Genomic DNA, 12,617 nt, shown 5'->3' on the forward strand with positions numbered 1-12,617 from the left:
AGTAGCTAAATAGAATTTTCACAAATATAATTAATTTGAAATGTATTTGGAGAGTTTAACATGTAAAGAAATCCCAAGATAAATGCTTTCTTAAAAAAATTGTTCTTTTGAAACAAGAACAGTTTACCTTGCCTGCCCACGTAAATATATGCTTAATAGTCTCAGGGCAGAGCAAAACCAGAGTGATATCAAAAAACGAGGTTGACAACGTCCTGAGCTATTGGCTTCCCAAGCCCACATATCCATGATGGAGGAGGGTTGTGTCATATAATCATTGATCATTAAGCAAGCAGCCAGCTACCTATTTCTAGGCAGATCCAAAGAGGAAAGAAAAAATTGTCATCTGGCCAGCAAGTCAAAGCTCTGTGTTTCTTCAAAATGCAAAAATGGGGAGAGAGACGTAAGAGAAAAAATACAATCCCTTGGTTTACACATTTGCTGGCAAATGTGAGGATTTCTTTGCTAAGGAGCTGTCAGCCTATGAGATACTCAAAGGCACAAGAAGTGTAGCACTGTCTTCCTCACAAAAGAGAGGATTGAAACACTGATGAGCATAACCAATAGGCTTAGTAGTCAAAGCACAGCATGGACAAGGAGCCAGAGAAAAGATGCCAAGAAGAAAGTTTACGAGTCTCTGAACAAGGCCAATAAATCCTTCAGCACGTGGGTGTCAAGGCCTCAGTCTGTGTACCAGATGCAGCCTGATGGATGAGTTTATCTGTCCCAAAAGGCAAATAGAGATTGTTCTGCCTTTGGCCCCACACATAGTTGAGAAAGAACTCTAGTATATTCCCCCTGCAGCTTTCTTCAAATGTAATACATGTGTCCCACTCAGTATTTCAATTTCTTTGCCTTCCAGTTTTAACATTGAAAGAAAAAACTTAGATCCTCAGTATACAAGGAGTGTGTTCACCATGCTTACACTGCCAGGACATCTTGAACTAAATCAAGGAAAATAGATCTCCATTGATTCAACCCACTTGAAAGAGACTGATATCTTTTCTTCTTGCTTCTCGCAATCAGAATCAACTCAGCACACTTTGGATTTTCTTCCAGTGGTCTTCACGATCACTTATAAAAGAGTGCTCACCAGTCCAGACTCATGTGATATTAGAGTGTAGCTCAGGCATACTTCATGTTTGCTCATCACTGGATATAGATTAGAGTTGAATACTGGCTAAGAGGTCCCAGAAGCGAATTACTCGTCTTCATCATAAGAGAAATCAACCTATAGAGATGTCTTTATGAACTAGACTGAGTTTAGCTCTGCCTCTAAAGAGCTGAAAGAGGGTAACATGCATGGTGTGAATGGATAGAATTAGGGTGAAAGATAGAGAAAGGTGTGAAAAGAACACACAGCCCTGAGAAGCCCTGAGTTCTACCTGGTGTAGTATAATGCCTGACACTAGGCTTTTGATTGCTGAGGCATATATTTCAAAGACATCCATCTTGAATACACATACTGACAGCTGCATGATACAGCTACTAGCAAACCAACTAGATAACAGGTGACCCCACCCATGAAGTTCCCCTTTGAGAAAGCCCTAGGTGACCTAGATAACTAACCACTTGAATGGCCTTGCTTCTCCCTTCCCACTCCCTAATTCCTGTTCTTTTGTTTTAAATTCACCAATAAAGAGTTAACTTGTTAAACCTTAGAAACCCCACCTTCAGACACTAATAAAGGCAGAGCTCCAGGTCCTGCTTCATCCTCCTCTCTATACCTGCAACCTCACTTGTGTGGTCTTCAGGTGTGCAGTATACCCTCTAGGACCAGTGAGTAATAAAACTTGTTCTGGCTTCAGTGAGGGAAACAAACATCTGCGGGGTTCACCACAAGTAATGGGTCCAGGAGAGTGTCTCGGGCATTCCTAGACCTGTCGATAGGCTGAGACTGACCAATATCTGGATAATATGTTGCCAGAGATGTCCTAGATGGAGTAGCAAACTCATTAACCATGCTACTCAGTCACCTTTCAAATAACCAAACACCCTGTTGACCTTTGCAATTGCTGGCCCTTCATGGAATGTTCTTCTCTAAGACATTTACATGTTTTTCACGCTCTTTTCATCCATAACCATGTTAAATTTATCACAGAAATGCAAAGATAGTTTATGTAAAAATAATCTATTAGTGAAATATGTTATGTTGACAAATAAAAGTAAAAAATCCTAAATGATTGGCTCAATAGATGTGGGGTTTTTTTTACAAAATTCAAGACTCATTGTTTATTAGGAAAAATATAGCACTAGTCTAGTGAAAGGAAATTTCCTCAGCCTGATCAAAGAAATCAAAACCAAAGCAGTCTGTGAGTACATTGATATTGAGGTCAGACAAAAGACAAGAAAGGCTTCTAGTTTCTATGCAGCATTGTACTATATATTCTAGATGATGCAATAAGACAAGGGAAAAAATAAAAAGTATAAAAATTAGGAAGAGGACGTAGTTCCATAGTGTAGCAGTTAGCACATCTGCTTTACACGCAGAAGGTCCTGGGTTCGTGCCCCAGTGGAGCTACAGTCCATGGTCTACAGCCATGCCACCCTGAACAAGTCCGATGTCTGATCTCGGAAGCTAAGCAGGGTTGGGCCCAGTTAGTACTTGGATGGGAGACCACCTAGGAAGACCAGGTGCTGTAGGCATAAATAATAATAAATAATAATAAAAAAAAATTAAGAAGAAAGACAAAATCATAATTACCTACATAAAAATTTAAGAGGACCTACGAATAAACTATTAAGGCTTTAAAAGAATTGAGTATTCCTATATACCAGTATAAGTAAATTAAAAATTATAAGTGGAAAAAAGAGCCTTTTCATTTACAATAGCAACCAAAATCTAACAAATAATTCAAGACTTTTATGGAAAGAGCTTTATAAAAAAAATGTGAGGAAAATACAAGATAGGATACAAACCATGACCTGAATAAATAAAGCACTACTACCCAGTAATGAATTAGAAGACATAACATTACAAAGGCATCAGTTCTTCTCAAATTAATCTATAAAATCAATATATTCAATTTAAAATGCCAACAGAATTTTTTATGAAACTTGACACATAAAGGTGCAAAATACAAAGAATAGCTAAGATCATTTTTTAAAAGAAACTAAGTGGGAAAACTATATCTAACAGATATTAGGGTGTATTTTAAAGCTAGTTTGCAGGTATTGGTGCAGAGATATACACATTGATGAATAAAAGAGAATAGAAAGCTCAGGCGGAAAATATTGCATATGTAGTTATTTTTTATATGACAGAACTGGCATTACACATCTATAAAAGAATAAAATGACAACTCACAAAATTTTGCTGAAATAATTAGTTATCAATATGGAAAAAACAGAAACACACTTTACACAATTAACAATAATAAATCCCAGCTGAACTAGAGATTGTTATATAAAAATGAACACGTTAATAATTTTCAAAAAAAATTAAGGCATACGCCTTTACCAGCTTGGGTAAAAGCAGAATTTCCGAGACAAGATACAAAAAGCCTAACCCATAAAGGAAACACTGTTACACTGAACTAATAATGAACTTTTAAACTTTTTCTCAAAAAGAGAGCATAATTATAGTTAAAAGATAAGTCACAGACTTGGAACTGATATTTGCAACCCATATAAACAATAGATAATTGCTCTCCAAAAATATTTAAAGAACTCTTCAAATCAATAAGAAAAAGAAAACAGAAAAACAGGCAAAGGGTAGGAACAGAAAAAGAATCACAAATGGCCAATAAACACATGAAAAAGGCTCTCAGCCCAATTGGTAATAAAATGTAAATAATGAAATGTCATTCACTCCCATTTCACACCCACCAGATTGGTAAAAATGTTAAAAATTGGCAAAGATGTGGAGCAATGGAAATTCTCACACGCTGATATTAAGAACATGAATTGGCCCAACTGTTTGGAGAGCAATTTGGCAAAATCAAGTAAATCTGTTTGTTCACACCGTATAAGCCAGGAATTCTTCTTCTGAGTATTCATCTTGAGATATTTTGGCATACTGCATTTAAAGCAATGAGTGCAAAAATACTCATTTCTTTATTGTTTGTACTTCTCGTTGGAAGAAATAACTATCCATTAACATGAGAATGGATAAATATACTATAGCCATATGTGGGCGATGGCAGATGACAAGGTAGTTAAAACGAGCAATGATATAACATTTAAAATAATCTATCAAAATACATAAACTTTGAAAACATGTTGACAATAATAAGAGCAGTTGCATAGTGTTTACAATGTGTCTTATATATATTATTTAATTTACATATTTAATTTTCCTCAAATTAATATTTCATATTTAACACAAGGCAAAAACATTGGTACTATTGAAATCTCATTTAATAGATGAAGGAACTGAGGCATAGAAAGGTGAAATAACTTATTTGAGGCCATACCACTAGTTAGTGGCAAAGGAGTATTCCAACACAATCTACCTCTTAACTTCACTACTATATTACTTGCAATTGTTTTTAATTGTATAGTATACCATCTACTTTAAAAACTGCAAAAAAATACCATATAATGTTCAAAGATATACAGGTATGTTATAGAATTAAAAAACACAAATCATATTTATTTTTACACTTTACAATGATAACATTTTATAATAATTTATGACAATATCACATTCTAAATGTTTTATTCTATCCCTTTCCCCAATTCAAATATCTTCTATGTAAAGAAACATGAGGTCATTGGCTGCAGCTGAAGACCTCATGATGTACTTCCTGCTTCAGTTCACTCCCCTAAGGCAGTGCACAGCTGTGGTAGGGTAAAGCAGTCACTTCCAGCCTCAGTGTCACCGCAGCCATAGTAGAGCGGTCTTTGATATGTCTGCGACTATAGCAGGAGTGTTTGAAGAGACTAAGAGTGGAGAGAGGTGGGGGTCAAGAAAGGGAAGCGAACACCACCCCTTCTCATATCCAGCTTCAATTCTGTGTGTCCCAGCTTTAAATGGGTTTGTGCAGTCGAAACCACCAGTTTGGGCTTCACCACAGGTTCAGCCTACAATGTGGACACTTCAAAGACTTCAAAGGTAGGGGACACAGTACTGTATCTGGAGTGAAACCAAAAATGTAGGATTTAGCAAAGCTTTCAGAGGGTGGTTCAAGGGCTTGAAGTGATTTCCACTCAAATACACTGTAAGTGAGTGAACAAAAAAGAATAAAAAAATAATAGGCCCAAGGAAGAAAAAAAATCTCATTTTTCTCTTTTGTTAATGCTATAGAAATATCAATCCTGAAAGCTTGGTGAGATTTTATAAAGCCTGTTCCATGAACCTGAGCCTGACTTTCAGCAGCGAAATTCAGGAGGCTCTACTTTTATGCTTTTCTACCCAGTTTCGGTTTTAAATATTTGATAGGTGAAAAGGAAAGAAAGGAAAATTTAATAGGAGGCTACTCTGTGCCAAGTTGTATGCTAGGTGCTTTCATCTATTTTCTTTATCTCATACTCATAACAACCCTACGAAGTAATATGATTGTTTCCCATTTACAAATGAGTAAGCTGAGGCTTCAAGTGGCTAAACCAACTTGCTGCGCTAAGGCTAAGGCACGGAACTGAATTCAGTCCAGCGTTTTGAAGCTGCAAATCTCATCCCTTTCCACCATGCCATGCGACTTAAAGATATTTGAATATGTAAATGGCCTAACCTAAATAAGCCAAAATACCATAATTATTCCCAGTTAAAAATACTCACTCCTAAATTTATACACAAGTCAAAAATGCTTTTTGGATCTCCTAAAAAACTCACTGGGGGTGGATATTGTTTGATTTTGGTTCCCTGCGATATGCTCGGTGGTTTCATAAGGTTTTAACTAGTGCCCATCGGAAGTAATGGTGTGTATTGCAATAAAGGCTCAGGGGCTCTGAATCCATTCTCCGAAGGCTTTCTGGCATCTAGTGTTTGGGTTCTAAACAATTAGGAAAACTAGACATGGTTACAGTAAGGGCCTTCTTAATTGAAAAATATAGGGTTTTAAAAACCAATTTCTCTGTGAACTGCCCTGGCAAAATGAATATTGTTTAATTTTCATTTTGAATTAAAGACTTGGAAAACTGAGTAATACAGAAGCTAATGATAAACTGAGCTGAGCAGAGGCTCCTCTGAGAGCCATAGCATGTATTAAAACGAGAATTATTTTGTACACTGTGCTGTATTTCAACACTGGATCCTCAGCAGACTGCAAAATCACTTCATAGATAATGAAATTATAAAAGAATTTTAATTTCATGTTAGAACTTGTATTACAAATTATTAGAAAAAGAAACAGGGGAGAACATAATTTTCAAGCAAATTCCTCCAGTGGATTGCCAAACTGGACGGACTTTCTGCTGAGAAGACTTGTGAAAAGTGTTATCAGAGGCAGCAGAAGCACTTTAAATTTTCAAAACACAAATTCTGTTTAAGGGCAATAGGAATGTATTTAAATGTCAAGGACATTTAAGAGCTGTGATTCAATAGCACTGAAAAGAATCATTTTCAAAATTATGCTAGACGACTTTGGGGACCAGGGATGCCTTATTAAAAGGGGCCATTGGACCAAAGGCAAGGTGTGCTTCCCCCATGAATGAGCACTCAGGACTCACTGACCCCTAAGAGGATCACATTTATGCCTCTTTGGGAGCTGATACTGAACAACCACATATCTGTGGAAGTATGAGCTATATCCTATTCCCCACAGAGCCTCTTCCCAAACTATGAGTGATTCTCTGTATAGACTTGAGATTTGGTCAAAATGAAACAACATATATTAAAGCATCCATAGTTTAATGAGGCAAAAGGGATTTCCTCAAAACCTTTAAGAGATGGGAGCTGACTCTATAGTAGAAGGACATTTAGGAGTTGCGTTCTAATAGTTGGAATCCTCTCCATCGTTAGGGCTTGGAATTCCTTTTGACCCCAAATCTCAACACCACTGAGAAAAGTAGGCATCCTCCTAGTGACTGCATCACACCAGAATGAGGCATAAAAGCCTCTTCTGGTAGGTAGTCAGGATTTTCACTGGCCCTTAGGGAGAAGTGCCTGCCAAAATTCCAAGCTGATTCCAGCTTTTCTTAGATGTCCTCTCCCACGGCAGGATACAGACAGCATTCAGGTTGTCAAATATACCATTTATAGATGTGTGCGTGTTGTGCACGCACATATATATATATATACACATGAACATTAATATGTATGTGTATTAAATTCAGCATAATTTGAAAGCTTTCAAAAGTATGTGAGGTGGCATAGCAGAAAGATAGTAAATGAGCTTTCATTGACATAGGTATTTTTTCATTCATTAGCCTAAAGAGAAACATTCTACAAAATTTAGAAAACATTGTCTAAAGAATAAATTTATAATTGAGTTGTCTCATTGTAAAAGTGATTTTAAATGCCTCATAGAAATCTGCTCAAAGCTAAAACCTGTCCTAGACTGGGAAAACATGTAGAGTCATGGAGATAAAAGCAAGAGTAATACATAGGGCTTCATATTGGCAAATGTGTCTACCTTAGAGCACATGGTTAAATATTCTTTCAAATCAGTTATTTTATTCTTAATTCAAATTCAGATTCTAACCGCCTTTAATGTACCCTCATGTAGTATGCAATCCACTGGAAATGTGCACCCAAAGAGCTCTGGTGGTAAGGAAAAGAACCAGCGTGCTCAAGTTTTCTTCCTATTGCTTCGGAGCTGACAGAGGGCAGTGGATCTTAGTGAAAAGCCTCATAGTTCCCAAAGCGCAAAGAGTGATTCCTATGAAGGAGGTAAAAGCTAAGCAGAAGATTAATAGCTGGGCTCTGGAGCTAGAGCAATTTCAGCCCCACCACCTAAGACCTATGGAACTCAGGCAAGTTACTTAAACTTTCTAAGCTCCAATTCCTTACCTCTAAACTAGAGACAACAGTACATGCCTCATGGAGCGAAGAGGAGAAAATGAGACAACGGTAGTTGTAAATCTCTCAGCTCTATAGTGGTTGACACATAGTAAGCATGAAAATGCTGAGTTTTTCTTCTGGCTATTGTTTTCGTCATTATTTTAATTATTATTACACTCCTCTATTGCAACATAAACTCATAGCATCCAGTTAGTTGAGTGTATAAAAAAAATACACATATATGATAGGGTAATCTTTGAGATCTTTTGTTTCATTCTCACTCTATTTTTCCTTTCTGGGTCAAGAATGCCTTGGTGTGTCCTGTGTTCTAGAGCTAAGAACAAAAGTTAACTAAAAACATCCCTTGACCACTCCCTGACTTTTAGTTTCAAAAGCTTAAGCTCATAGAAGGTTTTCTCAAAGACTTTCCAAGATCAGGACAAAAACTGAAAATAATAGAATCTGTGTCCTTCTCCTCCAGGTACCCCAGGAAGATATCAAGATCTCCAAGAGCAATTGTTTCATGGCTGCCAAGGGAAGCTGCTTCAGAGTACCAAGGCTCAGCAAAGATTCCCAGAACCAGGCTTGGCTGGGAACTAGCAGAATCGCCATCGTTAACAACTGCAAGGACATCAGGCTGACCAAAACCAAAGGGCTCTCCTTGAACATGTTCCTGCTTACAAAATTCTGGTCTCTCTTATCAACCTACTCAGGAAAGGAAACCCAATAGGAAATTGGACTGAATCCCTCACCACCTCAGTGTGGTAGGCACTCAGGGTAACACTTTCTCGGTTTTTAGAAAAGTAAGATGACATTTCTTACACAGTTGAGTGTGTGTATGTATATGTGCAAACACATATATACACAATTACACATATATGTATATATATATACACATACATATATATAAAGAGAGAGAGAAAATTTATCCTCACTTTGATAATTCTAGCAGATGACGGAATTCTTATCTTAAGACTGAAATGAAGAGATGACAGTGATAACGGCATAACTGTTCTCCAGGATATCTATAGAAACCAGAATTAAACTGATGTAACTTCCAAAAAATTTTTCCCTTTCACATTACTGCATTAAAAAATATCATATCTCAAAGGATTCAGCAAATCGATTGTTTATTGACTTTCCAGCAGGTCCATATAGTGTAATGAGTCTTTATATCTCTATTTTTAAATTGCTTATTGGATTTTTAAGATTAAACAAAGCATATGAGAGAAATCGTAGTGTTGAAAATTGGGAGAGTTGGTCAAATAAGTACATTATTATCCTACCAAAACTATATTTAAACTTTCCAGGATGAATATTAAAACACTACGAAGGTTGCTTTTAAAAAGTTTCTTACCATGAGCAGTTTATAAATTATCTTTATAAATTACCTATCCTTTTATAATTTTAGTCACTGTAATATGAACTTCTATCTCCATATAAAAATCTAATGGCCTTCTCTAGATTAGGTAATAAAGTAGTTTCCAACTTGAATGAATTTGTGCTGTTATATAAAAGTCATAATGAAACTTTCCCTAGGAACTTAAAAATAGAAGAAAAAAATCAGAACTCTTGACTATGATACAGTATAATCGGAATGTTATTATAGGAACAAAAATGATAATGGCATCCCTCTGTTTAAAACACTTCTAAAGTTTCCTGTTATTCTTGGGCTAGCGACCAGTATTTTGAATAGAGCCTGTAAGTTCTAGCATGACAACACTAATCATCACATGCCACTCTCCTCACTTGCTTTCTGTCTCCTCATGCTTAGTTTCTTGTCACCCTCTTTCCTTACCAAGCTAAGTCTTTCCCATTCCTTCTCCTAGCCTCTATATTTTTCTGGAGAGCTCTGCCCATTTCCATAACACTCACTGTTCACATAATTAATTGTTTCATGTTTGACTTCCCCTAAGGGGTTTATTTATTACTATTGTATTGAGCACCAGTAACTCAGAATCATATCTTTTGAAGGAGTGACTGGTTTGAGTGTGACACCTGAGCCCAGCTTCCCCACTCCAACAGCAGTAAAGCTCCCTCTTCCCCCACCATAGAGACAATGTGAAGAAAGATCTCTTCTTGCAGTGAGGTAAAGAGAATCTCGCTCCTCACCATGATGATTGTTCATGAATTAGGTAGAGACTCATTCCTGTCTTACTCATAAATATCAAATAGTACATTTGTTTTGGCAAAGTTTTTCTTTTCTTTTTTTTTACCCAACCAGCTTAGAGAAACAACAACAACAATTTGCAAATCACATATCTGGTGAGGGTCTAATATGTAGAATATATATAGAACACTTAACAACACAACAGTAAAAGAACAAATAATCCAATTAAAAAATGGGCAAAGTATTTGAATAGACATTTTTCCAAAGCAGATATGCCAATGACCAACAAGCAAGCACATGAAAAGATGCTCAACATCATTACTTATTAGAAAAATGAGATATCACTTCTCACACCACTAAGATGGTTACAATCAAAAGACAGACAATAAGTGTTGTTGAGGATATGGAGAAATTGCAACCCTCATATATTGCTGATGGAAATATAAAGTAGCACAGCTGTTTTGGAAAACCGTTTGTCAGTTTCTCAAAAGTTAAACATAGAATTGTGTTTTGGGCTGAATTATGTCAGCCCCCTCCTCAAGTCATATGCTGAAGTCTTAGCCCCACTATTTCAGAATATGACTGTATCTGGAGACAGGGCCTTTAAAGAGGTAACTGAGGTAAAATGAGTGGATCCTCATCCAACATAGCTGGTATCCTTATAAAAAGAGGATATTAGGACTCAGATAGGAAGGGAAAGGCACCAGACATGTGCACACACAGAGAGACAACCACATGACAACACAGAGAGGTTGCCATTGAGAAACCAAGAAGAGAGGCCTCAGAAGAAACCAAACCTGCTGACACCTCAGTTTCAGATTCCTGGTCTCCAGAACAATGAAAAATAAAATTTATATATATATAAAGCAAAAGAAAAAACAAACAAACAAAAAATCTCTAGTAAATTTTAGAATTTTCTTCTCTCTCCTACATCATTTTTTTAAATAAAAGTCTCCAGTGAAAAACAATAGTACTGAAGGATGAAAAAGCCTCATGTGGAAGATACAGAACAAAGCATAAAGAATATGATTAAAACCTGTATAGAATCCTAGTATAAAGCCTTTTTTTGGTAACTAAATCACTTTTACAGAAATTTAAGAATAAAGGAATCTACATTTGTCAGAACAAATGGCCCAGAACTTTAATGAACTACATAAATCAGAATATAATCAGTTTTCACTCTACCTGTTTATTACTTCTGATGAAATTCTCTTACCAAGTCCTACTGAATTTGCCATTATCTGCTATACCTGAAATAAAATGTTAAAAAATTCCCTAAATAATATTTGAAACATGTTTTAAATATAGAGTTATTCAGTTAGTGTTCTCTAGTCCCTTTTAGGTCCTATGCTAAACTATTATGTATTATTTCCATAGCTTTCTTTACTTATTTGGCACAGTTTAGTTCAAATCATGCTTGTAAAACCTAAGAATGATAATGTTCAGGTCACATTTATTCTGGTCTTATAAATTGCTCTGTTGTAGCTGTACAATGAAACTAAAAGAGACATGGTTTGAGGATTTCTATTCATTTGTGCCAAGACGTATTTATCTCCTTGCTATCACCCAAATACAGGCTCAATTCATAAAAATATGGTCTTTGTGCTACCTCTATGAGTCCATTCTTCTAGCTATATAAAAGTCACCCAAGCACACTTTGCCTTTGTCTCAAAGTTTTTTGTTTGTTTGTTTCTTTGTATTCTTTAGTTGTATTTCTTCTATTGCTCAATGAATGGGGAAAAACATGTAAGAATTCAATTTGTAAATTCTGAGTTGCAGGTCCTCAGGGAGCCTATCTCTGCCTCAGGTTCTTAGACCAAGCAATAAAAATGCTCCATGAAGTGGCTGTTTCTAGACCATATGAGAAGGCCTCTTTTCTCTTAGCCTTAAATTAGAGGATTATAAGAGTCAAGTTAATTCTCACTCAGCCTTATCTAATTGGAGTAGAACATTTCAAATTTAAAACTATTTTTCTTTCGTAAGCCTCAAATGAATATTTCAATGTGTTCGAGTATGTAAGTCAAAGAAAAGTAAAGTGACAATTGTGTCACATAGCCAAAAGATAGCAGAGATTCGACTGGTCTGGTTGAGATCCAGGATTAGGTCATGAAATACAATGACCCAATCTATCATGAGAATCAGAACAACTGCCAGTTTTGTGAATCAGAATGACCACACTTGAGGAGAGCAGTACCCAACGACATAATAGGGCTTCCCCAGCCCCGTCTAGTAAGCTATCTTCCTGAGACAGCGCACGGGACCTCTAGTGAAGAGTCTCCCCATTTCCAATTGTTCATGTCAGTGTAGGAATATGCCACTATGGGGGAAAATGTAAAAATGCATTTCCTTAAGTGAGACATAATTATGTTAAAAAGATAGTTTAAATTGTTCAAAATGAACATATTCTTTTCAAAAGTGCCTGCTCCATGTTTGAAGGACCCAGGCCCAAGGGTGGCAGGGGTTTAAACAGACATCTCTTTTCATTAATAAGTTGGCCTTCTGCAGGAGAGGAGCTTGGGCTGGGTGACTACTGCCTTCACTCAGCATGAAACCACCCAGAAAATCTGCAGACTCAGGACCAGGAAATGGAGGACTCCAATAAAAAGGAGTTCATGGAGCACTTAGTGT

The 12,617-nt window shown here is 36.5% G+C and overlaps 1 pseudogene; it reads left to right on the forward strand.

Annotated features, from left to right (window-relative positions):
• Positions 1 to 2,527: 2,527 nt before the first annotated feature.
• LOC112474861 lies at positions 2,528 to 2,643 on the forward strand (annotated as a pseudogene).
• Positions 2,644 to 12,617: the final 9,974 nt, after the last annotated feature.

This window comes from Pteropus alecto, unplaced genomic scaffold, assembly GCF_000325575.1.
Source record: "Pteropus alecto unplaced genomic scaffold, ASM32557v1 scaffold7, whole genome shotgun sequence".
Classification (NCBI taxonomy): Eukaryota; Metazoa; Chordata; class Mammalia; order Chiroptera; family Pteropodidae; genus Pteropus; species Pteropus alecto.